Genomic DNA, 18,293 nt, shown 5'->3' on the forward strand with positions numbered 1-18,293 from the left:
TTCTGTCTCCCTTGAGACTTGCCAACAACTGATGTGACACTGCGAGTTCAGGGCTCTGGTGCAAACTTCATCTCTGATCCAGAACTGTTCTCCAGCTCTGACCAGCTTCAGTTCTGATGCTAAAAGGTATGGAGGCTTTCTGGAGGACACTGTGCTCATCCACCTTGAAGCTGGCAGGAGTTACTCAGCACTCATTACACCACAGGGTCACAAGTTGAGGATACCACAGAGCGAGGCAGCCAGCCTTGCTGTCTGAAGCCTCTTCTCTGCATAATTAATTTGTGAGCTTGGTGTGCAACTGTCTGCTCATTGGAACTATCTGTTGCGTCCAACAGAACTCTAATTAATAGTTTTTATTATGTCAAGATCAAGCAATCTAGGAACCCCATGCTTGGATTTTGGCCTGGGTAGCATCCTGCCTCCTTTTAGGATTAGCAATTTGCCTTCTTCAGATGCTTGCTTTCTAAGTCCATCTCTCTCACCTGCTGTCAGGTCAAAGATCAGATCTCTAGATCTGATCTTAGTGGAATGAAGTATTTTCCAGTTTAGTTGACACAGATTTGCCCAGATCCTTACCAGACACTTCTAGCACAGTCTCTGCCTTGCCTGGGCATATTTTTGGTACTATGCATAAAGAGGCTGCAGTCCTTACGGACTACCTTGGTGGCAGTGGGTTTTACAAATACAGTTCATTAAGACTGACTTAATTATGAAGGCAGCCCTTACTCAAATTGCCACCCTTAGAATACAGCGGGGCTTGACCTTTGGACAGTTCTGCAGATGTGCTGTCGTGTCCTGGGATGGGTCAGAGCACCTCAAATCTGCCCAGAGCCCTTCGGCACCTCACCGGGTGCTATAGCAGCAACAGATGCAGCCCTGGCTACTCATTCCTAATTTGATACTTTTAATTAAGGCAGTGCAAGTCCTGAAGCATTGTAATGGGATCCTTTAACACTGCAATGTCACATGGAAAAAAGGCGAAACATGTAAGTAAAAATAATGGATTTAGTCCCAGAATCTGAATTTACTTTTACTATAGTGTGGTTTTATTTAGCAATATATGCACCAGTTGGATTTACAAATAAATAATCTAAGTAAAGAAAAACACACACTGTATTTGTAAAATATGAGCTGACTGTTATGAAAATACAAATATCTTGGCAGTCTAATGTATACTTGCTTGCACTGAAGCCATATAATTGCTACAGCTAAGGGTAGCCTGACTATAAAACTGAAAAGCAACAATGTTTGTGCCAGACAAAAAATCCCAAATCTTGTTAAAGTCAGACAAGAACAGCAGTAACTTTCATACAACAAACATTTAACATCCAGAAATTGGAAGGAATGATTTATGTTTTGCAGCTGTGAACAAAGGATTTTGTTAGAAAAACTGTTGGTGAGCTTTACTGCCTTTATAGTGTGACAATACCCTCTGGCTATTCCATATGAGGTAATGAAAAAAAAAAATGGTCATTTCTATTGTGATGAAAAACAAAATCGTGTAATTGTTTCTGATAAGAACATTTCTATTACTAAAATCAGTTCACTACACAAAGATAAAATAAAATGAGCATAAATATAAGACCATTCTGTTAGTTATCAACTTTTAAAGATGAATTAATACATTTAACACATTGTCCCATTTAACACATCACAGTATTTTGAAATGTATTATTAGGAAAAAGGGCTTGATTTTCAGATAGCACAGACTTCCACACAGTCTTTCCAATTAGGCATCCATACCCAAAAAGCACTTTAAGGCATGCTAAAAAAATCAACAGAAAATGCTGAACTCAAAATATATTTTCTCACTAAGACTGCACCACTTTCTAATTAACGCAATAAACTCTTCCCTGTCAGTTCTCAAATTTCCTACAGCTCCCATCAGCACAGTATCTCAGCTCTGCTAAATGTTTTCCATAATAAAATAAAACCATTTTCTACAAGCTGTGAATCATGTTTTTTCTTAGCTGTATTTCCTGCCTTAAGTAAGATTCGGCTTTAAGTTGCTCTTCTCTAAAGGTCTGGAGCACTACAGAAAATATAAATGCAAAAACTGATCCTACCAGCTCTGGTGAGCCCTTAGCCAGTGTGAGGGTACTCTCATCAGCAAGTACATTTTAGATCAGGCAGACTGTCTATGTATATAAACTAGTTTCAAACTCTGACCAGTTCAACCTGACAGACAATGGTGCCGAAAACTATTCCCAACCTTCAAAAATTAAAATGCTTGATCATTTCCTATTATCCTAAGCAACAAAGGTTTTTTTATTTGTCAGATTTTTTCTCTGATTAGAAGGGTGGTTTTGAAGATTTTTTTTCCCTCCAATATAATGGGACTTCTCCACATTCTCAACCCAGAATCCATACTGATATCCAATAATTTTCCAGCCTGGTACAGATCAGAAAAGAAACAGCTGTCTGCCCAAAATCTGTACATCCAAGTAGAGCTTTCATAGTGAAAATATATATATATGCATAAAGAAAAGAGTAAGAACATCTTAATCTGATGCATCACTTGAAATTCCACTGAGACCCAAAGCTACATGCAAGGTTGAGGGATGGGAAGAAACAATGCTGCAAGACACATGAAAATATATTTACAGCCCTTTACCCAGTAGAATAGTATTTTTTGTCTTGAAGTCACAGGAAAATCAAACTCATCTTTGAAGCAAGCATCTTGTTACAGACCCTTAACATCTGAGCCCCTAGTTCATGCATGGACCTACATTTCTTATGTACCTGATGGGACAGGTTATGTATCTCTCTGCTTCTCCAACAGCCAGAGTTTGCCAGCCCATCTCTCTGCCCTGTGGGCAAGGAGAGGAGCAATCCCTAACTATTTCTTAAACAATCCTCAGCACTTTCTTGTCATCATCTTCCTCCCTCCCAAACACACTCCTCTTTTTCAGGACTTTGCCCCCCCCAAGCCCTAGCAAACATAAGACCTCTCCCCTCACCCTTGAGCAATGCTTTGCTTTATCACCGCTGGTGTCCTGCTAGGACTCGCCTATCCAGCCCACTCATCTCCTCAGCATCTCAGTCTCAAGCCATCTAATCTCTACACAAGGTTTCCTTAAAATTTGCCTGAACACAGAGAAAAGAGAGCAGTAAAGCTCAGAAAAGCACAACAGGCAGCTTCCATTTACAGGCAGAAATGTCCCAATGAGGCAGGAGGGTTGCTTTGTGGGCCCAGTGTGCCCTGCTTTAACCACTAATTAAGGAAAGAGAAAGAAAACTATGCATCTTGGGTGTGATTTGTGTGCAATTAAGAAGGGAAAAGCACAGAATGATACTTAGAAATACACATTTGCACAGAAAAGGGCTTCTGCCAATAGAAAATCATAGAACTATTTCTTTAGGATTGGTTCATATTACAGACAAAAATGCTAAGAGAGCATCTCGGATTGTTCCATAGACACAAATGTGACTAATTGTGACATTACAATTTAGTATTTTCCCTTTGTTACTTTCCTTCCTTCTTACCCATTTCCATTTTATCCTTTATATAAATCTGGACAACTGTAGTACTTTCAGAGTGTACATTTTAACTGCAGATACAAAAGCTTCTACTATTGCTTCAAACTGTTTAGGCTGTTTGTCTCTGTGTATTCCTTTTATAGAAAGAATAAAAATGTTTACCTATGCTTGAAATGGTTCTTTCCCTCTCCCCACTGAAGATCAGTCAGCTCCAGGGTAGAGCAGCAGCAGCTTAACTACGCGTGGTAACCCCATAAAGCAACTTAAGACTTACTATGAGATTTCCTGTAGAGAACTCAGTTTTATTTTTATTTTAATGTATGCCGTTCCCTGCAGCATAGTGACCTGCAACCTGATGCTGGGGGTTAGCTTAACACTGTCTGGGAGGAAATAATCAGCTTTCTAATGACATGGCAGCTCCTGCCCCAGACTTTGATTTTATTTGGCAATATTCCTATTGAACACAGTTGAGTCCTCAGGTGGTGAAACCTGTGGAAGAGGCCAGTACTTAGCCATGTGGACCAAAGATCAACATGATCAGGAAAAGAAAATCCAACTGCATATTTTCTGAACCAATCTAGATCTTACATCTAACAGTGTAAGTCATAAATATGAGAATACACAAGAAAGTATAAAACATTTTTCTGTAAGATATGGCACTAACCAGTAGGTGTTTACATATGTTTTAAGATGCCAGTCTTGCTTTGTTTGGCAGCAGCATGTGTCAATTTAACTCTTGGAGAAATGCATGACCAGGAGACATGGCCATTTGCTGACCCATACAACAGACTCCTTTTTGTGCTCAAAAAACAGCTCCTAAAAAATTCCTCCTTGGCCTCAAAATCTTGCTTGTTAGCACCTTCTCTAAGCCCAAAGGATGCTCATAAAATCACTCTACTTACAGAAATGAAGCCATGATTTATTTGCTGGTGAGGTTCTCAAGCCGCAAAAACAGCACAGCTGAAAAGAAAATGTCATTTCATCTCTGTTTTTCAGAGTTCAAGTGCCAACAGCATTTCAAAAACTAAGCTCAAGCCATCATGAAGCATTTGAAACAGCAGCCAAGCAAGCCCTAGCACTTAGGACTTTTCTGTATTCCAACCAAAATAAAACTCAAACAGCATTTTGGTAATTAAAGGATGAATACAGCCAGTGCCCTAGGCAGTGGTAGTACAACAGATGGGCTACAGTCCTGCGGTTCCAGGATAAGCAGGAGAAGCTGGGTAAGCAGCACCCAGCAGTGCTGGAAACTTCTGCACAAGTCCCCACACAGCTGGTGGGAGGAGGAGGGGAAGGGGATGGCAGGCAGCTCCAGGAGATGGGGCAGCAAAGAACAGCCCAAACATCCCTGTCCTTGTGTGTGTACTGGTAGGAAAAGCACACACAAAAAGTCCTTTGCGCTCCTAGATGAGACCTTGGAATCCCAAATTTTTTCACAAAACCCCTCTCCACCCCATTGCTATCTGCAGACAAAGTTAAAGGATGGTCTGTAATAGGGTGGCAGGCAGAGGCAGAGTCTTGAGGCAAAGCAAGCAGCAACTGTGGGTGGCAACTTCCCTCACATGACCTGAAAAAACCAAGCCACCCCTTCCTTGCTAGCAGGGTACCATGCACATCACCACAAAAGGCTGCAGAGAACTTAATTTCTGCCAGTGCTTGGTAAGCAAGAGAAATCCATGGTCAACCTTGCTTGCTTTTTCTTAAGGAAAAAGAGCATTCAGGTCCTCCACATGAATAGAGACATAATCTTCTGGCTCGGTCTTGTCCTGTCTTTGCCTTCCCATAGCTCAGGGGTAACAAATAATTTCTGACCAAAATACCTCACACCATCTTACACTACTCTTTTAAGAGGTCTCATGCAATTCCTGTATATATTCTTTCTCCTAAATAAATGCAATGGTACTGTTACATTATGTTACAAAATATGCAGAGTTAAATATGATTGAATAAATAACATTAATCCAAAAGTAATATTGCCACATTAGTCCCTAAAAACAGTCATTAATGACAAAAAAACTAATGGCACACAGGGCTTAGACACATGTGGAAAACAGGCAGGGTTTCACAATCAGGACATCACAAAATTTCCTTTATTTATGGGAAGATCCTTGCAGGGCTGAGAACACCCCAGGCAATAAGAGCCACATTTCCAAATATACAACGTAATGCATGATACTCAGCAATGATGACTGATACTTCTAGGCTACTACTGAGTCTTTGATGCGACGATATTATCCTTGGCAGATGAATTCCTTTGAATTAAAACCAAAAAAGCTTTAGACACATCAAGGCTGTTCCTCAGGAAGGCAGACATCACTGCATGCTGTGAGGCACTTCAGCACAAACCATTCCAAACAAGCCACTACCTCCTCCAGGTGGAGAAGAGACACCAGAGAGGTGTTACCTTTACCATGCAGCCATTGCCATGCTCCCCCCCTCCCAGCCCACTCTGCTGCTGACACAGCCCACGCTGGTGGGCAGCTGGAGTGGGGCAGCTGCTCAGCGTTAAGATAAAGCCCAGAGTGACTACAGAGACAAATGGCCTCTAGGTCAAAAGAGGAGCTACTGGCAGCTTACACGGCTCACCTCCTGCCAGGGGATGACAACATGCAGGCTGGGGTTACAGGCAGCTTGCTGACCTGAAGCCAATGGTTTGCAGGCCTCAGAGAAGCTGGCACACGGGGAAGTCACAGCCACAGGGACATGCCCAAGCCTGTGGGCAGAAGGTATGATCACCAGCAATTCTCTTTAAGCAAGGTTTCAGACCACTTCCTTAACCATTGATGCAGGTAGCTACACTCCTTAATGAACATGGAGCCTCATGCTCCTGGGCAGCTTTTAAAATTAAACTGTGTTTAAGTTACTTAAGCAAGAAAACAAGAACATCAGCTGAATGCATTTTCTTCCCATTTTCCAAAGGCATTCCCCCATCTGGAAAAAAAAAAAGAGTATAATACAATATGGGAAAGCTATAGGCAGTGAAAACAGGCATTCACAATAAAACCATCCCTTCAGTGACATCATGGCACTACGCCATTACCCCGTGCCCCAGGAAATTTAATAGGACAAAACTTAATTTGCTCTGTTCCTTCAACCTCACATTTTTTCTTACACCACCTCAAACAAGTACAGTTAGGTTTCTAATTATGAATACAGTAAAAATAATTAAGAGAAAGCAAGTGTGAACTATGCCCCAAAAAGCTACAAGAGCTATGTCTGTGATGGCACCAAGAAGGAGAAAAGAAAACACTGTCAGCAGAAGCAAAGGCATCGAAAGAAGGGTATGCTCTGAATAATTGCATTAGTCTTCAGGGGTGGAAAGAAAAAAGATCACCCTGCCATCCTGGTTTCTACAGACATCTGATTTGGCAACAATACACTCTGTGGAAATGCTTGTAATGGGGTTGAATGAGAGACCCAGCTATAGAGTTCATTGCCTTTCATTAGCAGGTCTGCTGTTACTGCCTCTTTATGAATGATGGGATAATTTTATTGAGTAATATTTTACCTATCACAGGCACTGCTGCTGTTAAATGAACTCATCTAAGTGATTAGACCAGGTTGCAAAGCAAGGGAAGTTAGTAATCATTTTTCTCCCCCTTTGCAGGTAAGTAGTGGCACCTGAAGAAACTAATGATGACAAATAAAAATTTTTAAAGCTTTTATAGTAAAAATACTTTTTTTATCTTAAGCTGGAATTTTCACATGTGCAATGATAACAAGCAACACACAGATGTTGTCCTCTTTCTCTTCACTGTCATTTATTGGAGGAGTGGGAAATAGCACTTCCAGGAAAGCACAGCTAACTTACTGTTTAAGAAAAGTTTCAAAACCTCTAAAATTATTTCCTAGTGTTGCTGCAAGTATAAAAATGTAGGTTTCAGAGAAAGTAAAAAGAAGACAAGTGCCACCTTGTGGGCATTTAATAAAGACACAATTTAATGCTGCTTTCCATTTCCAGTAGGGCATCATGGCCTCCAGATGAACAGGCTGCAGCCAGTTTTCTGCATTTCTGGGAACACCACCTTTGCTTCCAGAGAAGGGACAGACAGACAACTGCTTCCTGATGTGGCTTTAGGTACAACTGGGTCAGACCACCAGCTCTCTATAATGCTCTGACTTATCTTCCTTTAGGAGTTATCATAGCTCTACAGATTCATAGGGATCCTGAAATATCCCGTTTACAAGAGCAAACAACTTCCAACTGAAAATGCTGCCAAAAATTAAATGTGCCTCTTTAATTTATTTATTTCAAAGAAAAACTGCCTGTCAATTTTATTTTTTCCTTAAACTCATCATGGCAAATCTGACAGTGGCTAGTTGAAGCCCAGAAGGGCTGGATCAATGAGTTAGGCAGTTTCCCATCCTTCCTAAGGGTTATTTGAAAGGTCATGTGCAAACTAATTTTTCAAGTTCAAAATTGACAGAAATATGCCTTATTGGATGAATCACATCTTTTAGATCTGACAGATAATTTGTCCAATTGTCTTCTATATCAGTACAGCAAGGTCTTGGAGCAATTTAGAGAAACATCAGGTGAGACAAGCTTGAACACTGTAATTAAGTTTAAAGTCCAAACTGCTTTTCGCTGGAGACTGTGTTTTGATCTTGGTCAGTGCAGTTTGCTTGGAAGGCAGGAGAAATACCTGTCAAGGCTATTGTTCTTCCACTGCTCTCATTCTAACCATGGCAAGGCATAATGTAGGAGAAAGCATTTGCCCTTTGACATATTCTTTCCTATTTTTTGTTTCCACACATCCTTCTTTGTCTCCTGTTTTAAAAGTCTTCCTGCAAAGACTGAGCTCATTTCCCATCACTAGTTTTACTTCTTCCAAACAATAATATCATAACAGGGGACATCAGTTTTACTGTAACTTCAAGCCAGTGACAACTGTTTTAGTCACAGCCCCAAGGCATTCACAGAAGCACATTTTTTGTCTTGATTTCTCCAACATATTCAACAGCCAATATTGACTGGACCCTGATCACACAAATATTCTGAGCAGTTATCCTAATAATGAAAAAGAACAATATGATAGGGTATAAAAGTGTCTTCTAGCTGTAAATTAATCCCTTACTCTGAATAAGAAGGCTGTCTGGTCAAGTTTGAGCAGAAAAGACTCTAAAAAAAAAGACGAGCTTTCAGGCACTTTTGAAATACAACCCCTTCATCCCTTGCATAATGCCCTAATTTGCTGAATGGGAAGGCATATTTTATCACTGTTCACTTGGTTGCTTTACTCCCCCCCCTCCCTCAACACTGATAATAAACATACATTCACTTTCCTGCTCTAAAATCCACTTTTAAATAGACTGTTGTGGTTTTACCAAAAGCTGAACCCACAACAAAAGAGCACAACAGTGTTCCTGCCTCCCTATCCATTGGTAAAAGCCTACCAAGAGCTTGTCCTTCTTTTCATTTTAGACTGTGCATTCATTAGTCTCCTGGGGGAAATACAAAACCAAAACCACCCATTAGCAGCTCAGGCAAAAATCAGAGTCTTCTAGAGAAAATTAAGAGCAGATCCCATTTCTGACTGCTGTTACAACTGGCCTAAAGATACTCATGTGTTCCAAAGCCTTTCTCTTTAACTGTGTCACATGGTCTAATAAGATGCTACTGCCTCTCCTTCTCCGAACTTGACCCATTTCAATTTTTAGAACAGAGTTATAACAAACCTATTACAATTCTTATTACAAACAGATTTTTCATTTTCTAAAACAGTCGTCAATAACATGCATCATTGCACATGCAAAAATGTGGCTTGTATTTACATCCTTATTCCTAGAACAGATGCAACACATCAACGCTCATGGCTTGAAGGAGGACAGACTACCAAGTAAAGCACCCTTGCCTGGAACCATGATCATTTTTTATAGTGTCATGAAGGAAACTCCTAAAAAACACTATTGGCAGGGTCAGAGAAAGGGAAATGGACACAATGTGGTGGGATACCTTTTCTTGAACTGGAATAAAGTTTTTACTCCAGAAATCATTCTCCAGCTGCTGTGAGCTTCTTCCCAATGTCAAAGCTGCAAACATCATTTATTATCTTTTCCTGTTCTCATACAAAACCTCTGAGTAACCTCCAATGGCACAAAGTAGGATGCTCTAGGTAGAAAACCTCACATTCCTTTTTGGCAGCTCCATGGCTCACTATTATAACTGTAGTCAAAGAACTACAGCAAAAGACCAACCTCTCCCTGTTTATATCATTACAGCTACCTTTTTTCATATTTCTCTTACATCATGGCAGTTTCATCTGCTGCACAAGGCAGTAACCAGAGAAGGGAGAGAAAGAAGGTGGGAGGTTCAGTTCACGGAGAAGCTGTGCTCTGGGTCCACTCCTGCATCACCGAGCATGTTGTGGGGCTAGAGCAATAGACAAATTATCATCTCAAAGGTGGTTTGGGAGTTCTGTAAGACCTTAGAGTTTTCCTGTATGGGCCCCACATGTGCCTTTAGGTCCCTTTGCTGCTGGAAACGTGAAAGCAGAGCAGGGAAACTGGGAACAGGCTCTTGGAAAGAGAGCTGAACACAAAGGTTTCTCACTGCCCAGTGGGAATGGGAGAGCTGCCCAGAAAGCTCCATACAATCAATGCTCACAGATAAGCTCCAAGTCCTTTCCTGGATAGCTCCACACGCCTTCCTCCTGTCCAGGAAGTTAATTCTGATGGTTTTCTCGTCTCTTTTTTTAAAGTTCTTTCTCCTTTTATCTACTAATTAGAAGAAAAAAATTGGCCTACCAACCCATGAAACTTGGGTTTATTACCTGTCACTTCATCGTGGCACCATGTTAAACAGGAGGTTTTCAAAACTTATTAGCTGCATTTCTTGGGATATTGATGCACCCCTACTGGAACACAGATCCCATGGGATTGTCCCGAGGTGACAAGCAGACATCTAAACATAAAATAGTTGCTGGTGAGAGAAACAGAGGCTCACACAGATGACATCATCCCACAGATCAAAGATCAGTATTTCTATTCCTAAGTCTTGCAGACCCAGTAATTCCCCAGCAGCATTGCCTCTCTGAGTAACAGCTCTTCTGGTGTCCTCAGCTCCACTTTGACTTCATAAAAAGAACCCATTATGGAAACTGGCAGCACAGGAAAATGTGTACAGACAGACAAATGGAGAGTTATAGGATGGGAAAGATAGAAAACCCAGTTTATTGCTAAAAAATGGTTATGGCCTACCAATGTGGCTAGATGGGAACTGCCAGGAGGCAGAATAAGGCAAGCAGTTGTCAGAGACTGTAATACACAGGATTTCCATGCAGAAATGTGGACAGATGCTATTAGAGCTCTGAGACACACAAGCCCTGCCCGTGTCTTCCACAGCTGTTCTTGCACAACAATGGGAGAAAGAAGATGCCTTCCAAAAACGGAGAGTTTTAAGAGTAATTTAAGAGTCATGACTAGCAGCAGGACTTCCCCATCAACAATTTAAAATGCAGAAAAAGGCTTTTACTCCTTCTCAGACCTTTCTATTCAGTGAAGAAAAATGCCAACAAGCCCAGCATCTGTGTTACCCAGGGTGAGCTCTGCCTCACAGAGCAGTGTACAACTCACTCATCTCAGAGGCTGCTTGGAGATACCCCCTGAGTCACCATCCCATGAGTGCAGCACACACTGTCTCACCATGCTTCAGGGCGGCAGCAACACTTGGGCTACATTTCACCTCCTGCAAATTCTGAACCTGCACAAGAGCAAGCTAGGGCAAAACATTGACCTTGCTTTGGTCTTTGGCCTGGCAGTCAGAGGTTGATGACAGGTACATTCTTATACAATACAGTTTCAAAAAAAGCTAAGAATAAGAGATGCTCCATCAAATTACTGATGAGCTTGCTGCTCTGCCACTGAGGAGAGGCAGGCAAGGGTGCTGGAAGAGGACTGAGACCACAGCTTCCTTTGATACCACGGGTAAGTGGGCAGGTACCAAAGGCAGCCAGGAGCTCCAGGAGAGCACAGGAAAGCAACAGAGCTATGTGCACATAAGCTCACTGTAAGAAAGACCATGATAAAAGTTTCCTCTCGTTCTTTTTTGTTTTGTTTTATTGGTTGGTAATTTTTCTTTATATACTTGCAAATATTTACCATGTAGAAAGAGTACCTGACATAATTTCTTTACCAAGTAAATTCTGGTGTTGAAATAAAATGCAACAAGAAGTTTCTGAATGTTTTCTCAACAGGAAAAAAAATCACCACTTTATTTTGAAAAAGTTATCTGCTCCATTAAACCAAGTCCTATTTATAAACATACTCTTTGAAAAACCTGAAAAGGAAATAAGTAAAATTAATTGCTGTGCCAAAAGCATGCTTCCTTTATTGAAAGGATATACCCAAGTGTGCATGTTCAGCCAGTAAGGCAGAGGTGAGGAAGAACTACATCCTGTTTGGGGATTTTTGTGGGTTGGGTTGTTTTTTTTATATGAAAAATGATCCAAGATTGCAGTGAAGCATTGTGTCCAGATTCATACGGAAAAGATAAAGCACAGATGAAAAAGTATGAAAGACTGATCCAACCAAGTAATTATCAGCAACTTTTATAGTCTGCTCTAGATTGTATATTTATGAACTATTAATTCAGCATTGAGGAGACTAACTTGTAACCTGCCTATGAAAGAGCAAGGAGCAGTTCAGTAAGCACTAGATTTGTTTTTCAGAACTGTACTATCAATCCATCTTTCACAGACCTCCATTAAGTCTGCATGAGGAATAATTCCATACCTTCTGCTACTGCAGCAGTACACAAGACTCTGCTACATGCAGAGTAAGTAGATGCTTTATTTTACTTGCTGTACAATTTAACTAGTTGTGGCTGTGGCTCTGCTAGCCATCGTAGGACACCATCACCCAGTGGGCAACAAAAAAATTCCAGTATTTAGGAAACAGTGTTTTACCTTTACTTTTGGAGGAGGAATTTTTCACAAGCAAGCTGCCCTAGAACTGGGGACATTCAGTTGCTGATCAGGTTCAGAAACTATGCTTTTATTTCAGCTTCTTAAATGGCAACCTGTAAGCAGCTGCTCTTGCAACAAAGGAAGCAGGAAGGAGCCAGAGATGGGCAGGAGGAGGACAGCAGAGAGGGAACCATCACCTCCCATCAGCACCAGGAACATCCATGACACAACTATTCAACAGAACCAGATTTTGCCACCTGTGCCAAAGCTGGATGGAGCAGTGGGCTTCCTCACAACAATGACCATCACCTGCAGACTGGAAGCAGCAAGGTCAAACCTGCAACTTCAACAGTGCTCCACAACCAAAGGATGCTGTTTCCTTAATGGATTCTCCCAGGGGACTAAGATTTGGTCATGTAAAAAACAAATCATCATATCCTATCAGCATTAAACAAAATTTTAAACAAAAGCTAATCAGCCCTGGTAGTCTCTCCAAGATGCTCATTACAGAACTGCTAACAAAGTCACAAAACTGAATTTGGGGATGGCTATCAAAACATATAATGGAAATCAGACTCCCACAGGAATAAATGGTATTTTACAGACACATTTTCTAAAAAGTCACTTCTAAAAAGTCACATTAACTAAAAAGTCACTTCTGAAACATCACTTTCTTCATTCAGACAGAGGTTGCACAAATATTTTGAGTGCTGGAAGTGTCAGATGTCAATCAGCTCCTGTGCATACACAGCAAATACTCCTTACTTCCCAGCTGAATGCGATCAACCCAACTCCCCCTGACTAGAGCTGGGAGATGGACCCACCACTCCACCATACAGCAAAACCCTTGGGAACAGGGTGGAGAATTGCAGACTATTCCCAGTGTCTTGGGTCTGTCCAACAAGGGTGTTTGAGGCCTGGATGCCATGCAATTACAAAGTCCTAGCAGCACTGCTAAATGCTTTGGAAGATGAAATATTCCAATAACTTTAAATGACACTTTTTGTTGTTTCAAGCCAGACTGAAAAGAAGCAAAATCTAGAGGTGTTTTAATTTTCTGCCCATATTTATGAAGGTATTCAAGGCAGATAGATACAATCCACCCCACTGAAATAGCAACGAAGCCTGTTTATGATTTTACAAGGAAGCAGGAAACATCTTGTATTCTGTTAATAACCACTAAACTGCCTTTAGGTCAGGTCCTGGGACTGTTTTGTTTCCCTTCGTCTGAAGACATATTTCTTAAGAACTGTACGATTTCTGTCCACAAGGTGGAGCAGCAAAATCGCCTGAGATGAAGATGCTAAGCTCCAAGCTAAAAAAAAAAAAAATAAAAAAATCGTCTAACAACAGCTAGTTGACTGTTGGATTGCACAGTGTACCTGTGCCAGTAGCCCTGGTGGATCTAATGTGCTTTTATTTGGAAAAAGTAACAGTATTCCAAAAGGCTTATATTAGGTATATGGCTTTGAGTTTACTGATTAAAGTAGTGTTTAAGCAATAACTATGGTACATGCCACGTAAACGTGTCTTGACACTGGGACATGCTTCCCACCACACAGAAAAATATTTTATTAAATCTAAAAATAAATTTTAAAAAAGGTCAAGAATTCCTGGAGGGAGTTTGTAAGAGAATGAAGTCCCCCAAACCTAACGAGGCAAAAAGGATCAGCTGAGCCCCCCAAAAATGAAGAAAACCCAGATTTACACCTGAAACATCAGTCCTTGGCTGATGAGAAGCATGCATTGGCAGAGCTTGGAAACCCTTTCTGGATCCTCAGATCCAGATGGTATTTCACTTCAACACCATCAGAAGAGATTCTGTGCTATGCAGGCTGTCTCCACTTCCTAGGGCACCACTTGATGCCAGGGAGGAAACCGATGCCATTGTTCAATGGTGTGTCTGAGCTGCTGATATCACAACAGAATCTCTTTGAAGAAAATTTCAAAACCTCATCTTAATTTATTACTTGTTCGCACAATTTGACCTGTCGTTTCCAAGTTTAGCAACAAGCCTCAAACTTCCAGTTTCTTAAGATTCCAATACAATATTCACAATCAACAGAAAACACAATTTTATACCAGGCAGTGCTTGAAGCACTTCTAAGCATTAAGTTGAAAAGCCATGATTGAATTTTTTTCATCCTCTTCTATAAGTGTTGTGTCACTTCTCTGATACTTTGATCAATTGATACCAATTTACTAGTTAATAGATCTATCTTCTTTTCCCAGTTCCTATGCAGCTTTTCCTTTCGATTTTTCCTTGAGATTGCAATGCCAGCAAAACCTTTTCAAGGTTGCTCTCCTTATTTGCTTCATTAAGCTTCTAGAAATTAGGTAAGGTTAACACAGCACCTAGGAGAAAATAATCTTACCATTCACAGCACTTGGACACCTTCCCTCTGGGGTAGATGCATGGGAGTTACAAGACTGAGTTTCTGTCAAACATTGTTTCAATTTTTAACAAATCACTTTCATTTTAAAATCTTGTTTAAATACAAAAAAAAAAAAAAAAAACAGTACATTGTACTAATGTCCCTGATTTGTTCTGTCTAATTAGACCCTTTGCAGTTCCTGTTGTGACTAGATGTTGAATTCCTTAAAACTCTTTTAAAATTAGCCTGCCTCAGTCAGGGCTGAATGAAGCCCAAGTATTTTAAGAAAGAGTTAACACTTCAAGAGCAACTGCTATAAATGTGTTTTAAAAGATCACTTTAAATTCACTGCTTTACTGAAAAAGATCTGTCCAGGGCAGTGCAATGTGGGATATGTGTTCACTGTGACAGATGCTTCAAGGGCATAAGATGAACAATGAAGTTCATTATGCTTTGTTTTTTGTTTTGGGTGGTTTTTTTTGGTATAGAAGCATCAGTGATGGGTACCATTCCTAGAGCACCCCACATTTCTGTTCCCTGTGTAGTGACAAAAGCCCTAGCATACATGCCCCATTCCATGAACAAACTTCCACTACCTACTTCAGTTAAGAGCAGATTCAAAGAACACTTTTCTGGCACAAACTGGCTCTTTACTTAAGGAGCTGTGCCAGTAAGCTTTTACTGTTGCAGCTAGCCACAGGTTTTAAGTATAGTTCAGGGCCACATATAAAATTACAGCAGAAAACAAATTGAACTGTAGGTATTCTGTTTCATTCCTGTTATTAGAAGGCTCTGCACATAAGACAAGATATAAGCAGAATAAATTTTGAGTACTTCCTATCCAGCAGAGAATCTGCAGGTGTAATCTGGCTGTGAGACACCCCTTAGAGGAACATTTATTTTCTATGTACCTGTGTACATAGAAACCGATTACCTTGTGCTGGTTTTGGCTTAGTTAAGTTAGTTAGGCTAAGTTAAGGCTAAAGTTAGTTTTCTTCATAGTAGCTTGTAGGGGGCTATATTTTGGATTTATGCTGAGAACATCGCTGATAAGAGAGATGGTAGTTATTGCTGAGCAGTGCTTGCACAGCATCACAGCCTTTGCTGCTTCTCACACCACCCCAAAGTGAGCAGACTGGGGGTGCACAAGAAGCTGGGAGGGGACACAGCTGTTAGGGTTTATCCCAAGTGACCAAAGGGAGATCCCATGCCACATGGTGTCCTGCTCAGCATTTAAAGATGGGGGGAAAGGAGGAAGGGGTAGACATTAGAACGATGGTGTTTGTCTTCTCAAGTCACTGTTACTCATGACAGAGCCCGCCTTTCCTGGAGATGGCTGAACACCTGCCTGAAGATGGGAAGTAGTTAATGAATTCCTTGTTTTGCTTTCCTTGCTTCTCTATTAACCTGCCTTTATCTCAACTCATGAGTTTTCTCATGTTTAATCTTCTGATTCTTTTCCCTGTTCCAGTGGGTAGAAGCAGCAAGCAGCTGTGTGTGGCTTAGAGGCTGGCTGGGGTTAAGCCATGATGCTAAGCTAATCAAGCACTCTAAAATTTAAAAGCCTTCCCTAAGCAAGCAAAACATTTTATTTGTAAAACAACTATTTGATTTAATTTCTCTAAGACTGTCACACTAGAAAATGTGCTTGTACCAACATAAGCATACCCTACCTTTAAAAGCAGCCAGAGTATGGACAGCTTGCATGGAGAGCGTTAATCACAGATGCACAGAACTTAAAATAGTAATTTCTTAATTAGCATTTCAAGTAGGGAAGAACTTATTTCAAAAGGTTTCCTTCAGACCCATAGTAGTACATTGATTCATTAAAAATTACTTCTGTGCCGTATGACACCAGAGCTCGCAGCTGTGAAAAGGAATTCTGTTAAGTGGGCAAATTAATATTTACTTGTTCTTTCAACAGGGTACGGACATCTGATATGCAAGTATAATTGGTTTCTTTGTCCCTATCTTCCCTGCCTGTAGCAATGTTTTGCTTGTTTCCTTTAATCTGATATTTTCCCTATAAATTTCTCTAAAACTGCCCTTGTTCATCATCTCCTTAAATAACCATATCTGTCATGCTGACTACAGCTCTGTCTCTAATCCCATTCATCTGGAGCCATTCATCAGAATGCAAGCACTTCAAAGATTAAAAGAGAATTGCTTCACTTCTCATTTCTTAACCACCAATATTCAGGAGGGTGAGTTTTCATCTATTGTCAGGCTCTGAGCAAGAAGGCAAGAGCATGAATAACTAATGACAAATATGTCCATGAAAATCTCTCCTGGACATTTTGAAATGTCTTTGTTCACACAAGAGTGCTGATGAGCAAACAAATGAACAGAAAGGAAATTCATAAAACGTAAGGACAACTCATAAGCACTAAAACACAATATAAAACTGTTTTTCTTTCAAAGTACAGTGCTGACTTTCTTTAAATATGTCTTAGGACAATTAGAGACAGAAGCAAATAGCAAGAGCAATGGGATAACTTAGTACTTCTCATTTTTCCTCTACCTTGTTATCTTTCCTGTACTTGAGTTATCCAAGTGGAATGACAGCACACACCTCAGCCCTGTCACTGGGAGATCTCAGAGCCCAGGGGGCATTAGCAGATGGGTGCTAAGAACTCTAGCCATAGAAACAACTGATTGCTCTGCCTGCCCTGAGGAAGCTGCTACCCTCAAAGGGATTCAGCAGAGCAGAGCCGAGGGGAATCTTTCATCTGCCCCCTGCAAAACCAGGTGACTGGCTTCAGACCAGCTCCTCAAAGGCTGATTGTGAACCCACTGGTTTTTGTGCTAAAACAGCAGAGAATGGCAGCTTACACATCACTGCAGCTGCTGCAGCAGCAGGCAGAAAGAAGTGATTAGAGAGAAAGAAGAAGCTACACCTGATATCACCACAACCTTTGGAAGGTAGTGTGAATCTACCATAGGACGAAAACAGCACTAGTATTGGCTACCTACTGAAGTACTTATGCACTAAATATGTGAAATTCTGCACTCAGTGTATGAAGTTCTGCACTCTTCTGTGAACCAAAACATTTTGAAAATGCTCACCAACTCCTAGTAGCTGATTCACAAATATAGATATCAAATTCATTGCATACATTAGTTGTGACAACAGGATTAGGCAGCACTTCCCCACACACACACTTCTCAGATACGGTGATTGGCTTTGAGTCTTCTACTGATGCAGTCCTAGCTCAGGACCTGCTTTCCTCTGTTAGACCAAACAAAGTGCTTGGCCACTAGAATACAATAAACTCAATGTACTGGTGAAACTCTACTTGTATTTGTATCGCAAAATGCCATGTCACACCTGAGTGACCACCTATGGTCACAACAGACCATTTCTTCCACCTTCCTGAGTAACTATGAACCCTATCAGGATGAGACTTTTGCCTGAAGTCACACAGTTGATAGCTATGCTTTCAGTCAACAACTTCCACGCTCTCCCATCCCCCAGTCGCTTCCAACAGGGGCTGCTCCTCCTCTCCATCTCTGTGCAGCTGATGACCTCTCC

The 18,293-nt window shown here is 40.9% G+C and overlaps 1 protein-coding gene across 1 annotated transcript in view; it reads right to left on the reverse strand.

Moving 5' to 3' along the window:
* CHN1 (chimerin 1) overlaps positions 1-18,293 on the reverse strand; it is a 96,980-nt gene that overhangs the window by 75,142 nt on the left and 3,545 nt on the right. The gene's annotated exons all lie outside the window — the stretch shown is intronic.

The sequence above is a fragment of the Calypte anna genome, chromosome 7 (genome assembly GCF_003957555.1).
Source record: "Calypte anna isolate BGI_N300 chromosome 7, bCalAnn1_v1.p, whole genome shotgun sequence".
NCBI classification, from domain to species: domain Eukaryota; kingdom Metazoa; phylum Chordata; class Aves; order Apodiformes; family Trochilidae; genus Calypte; species Calypte anna.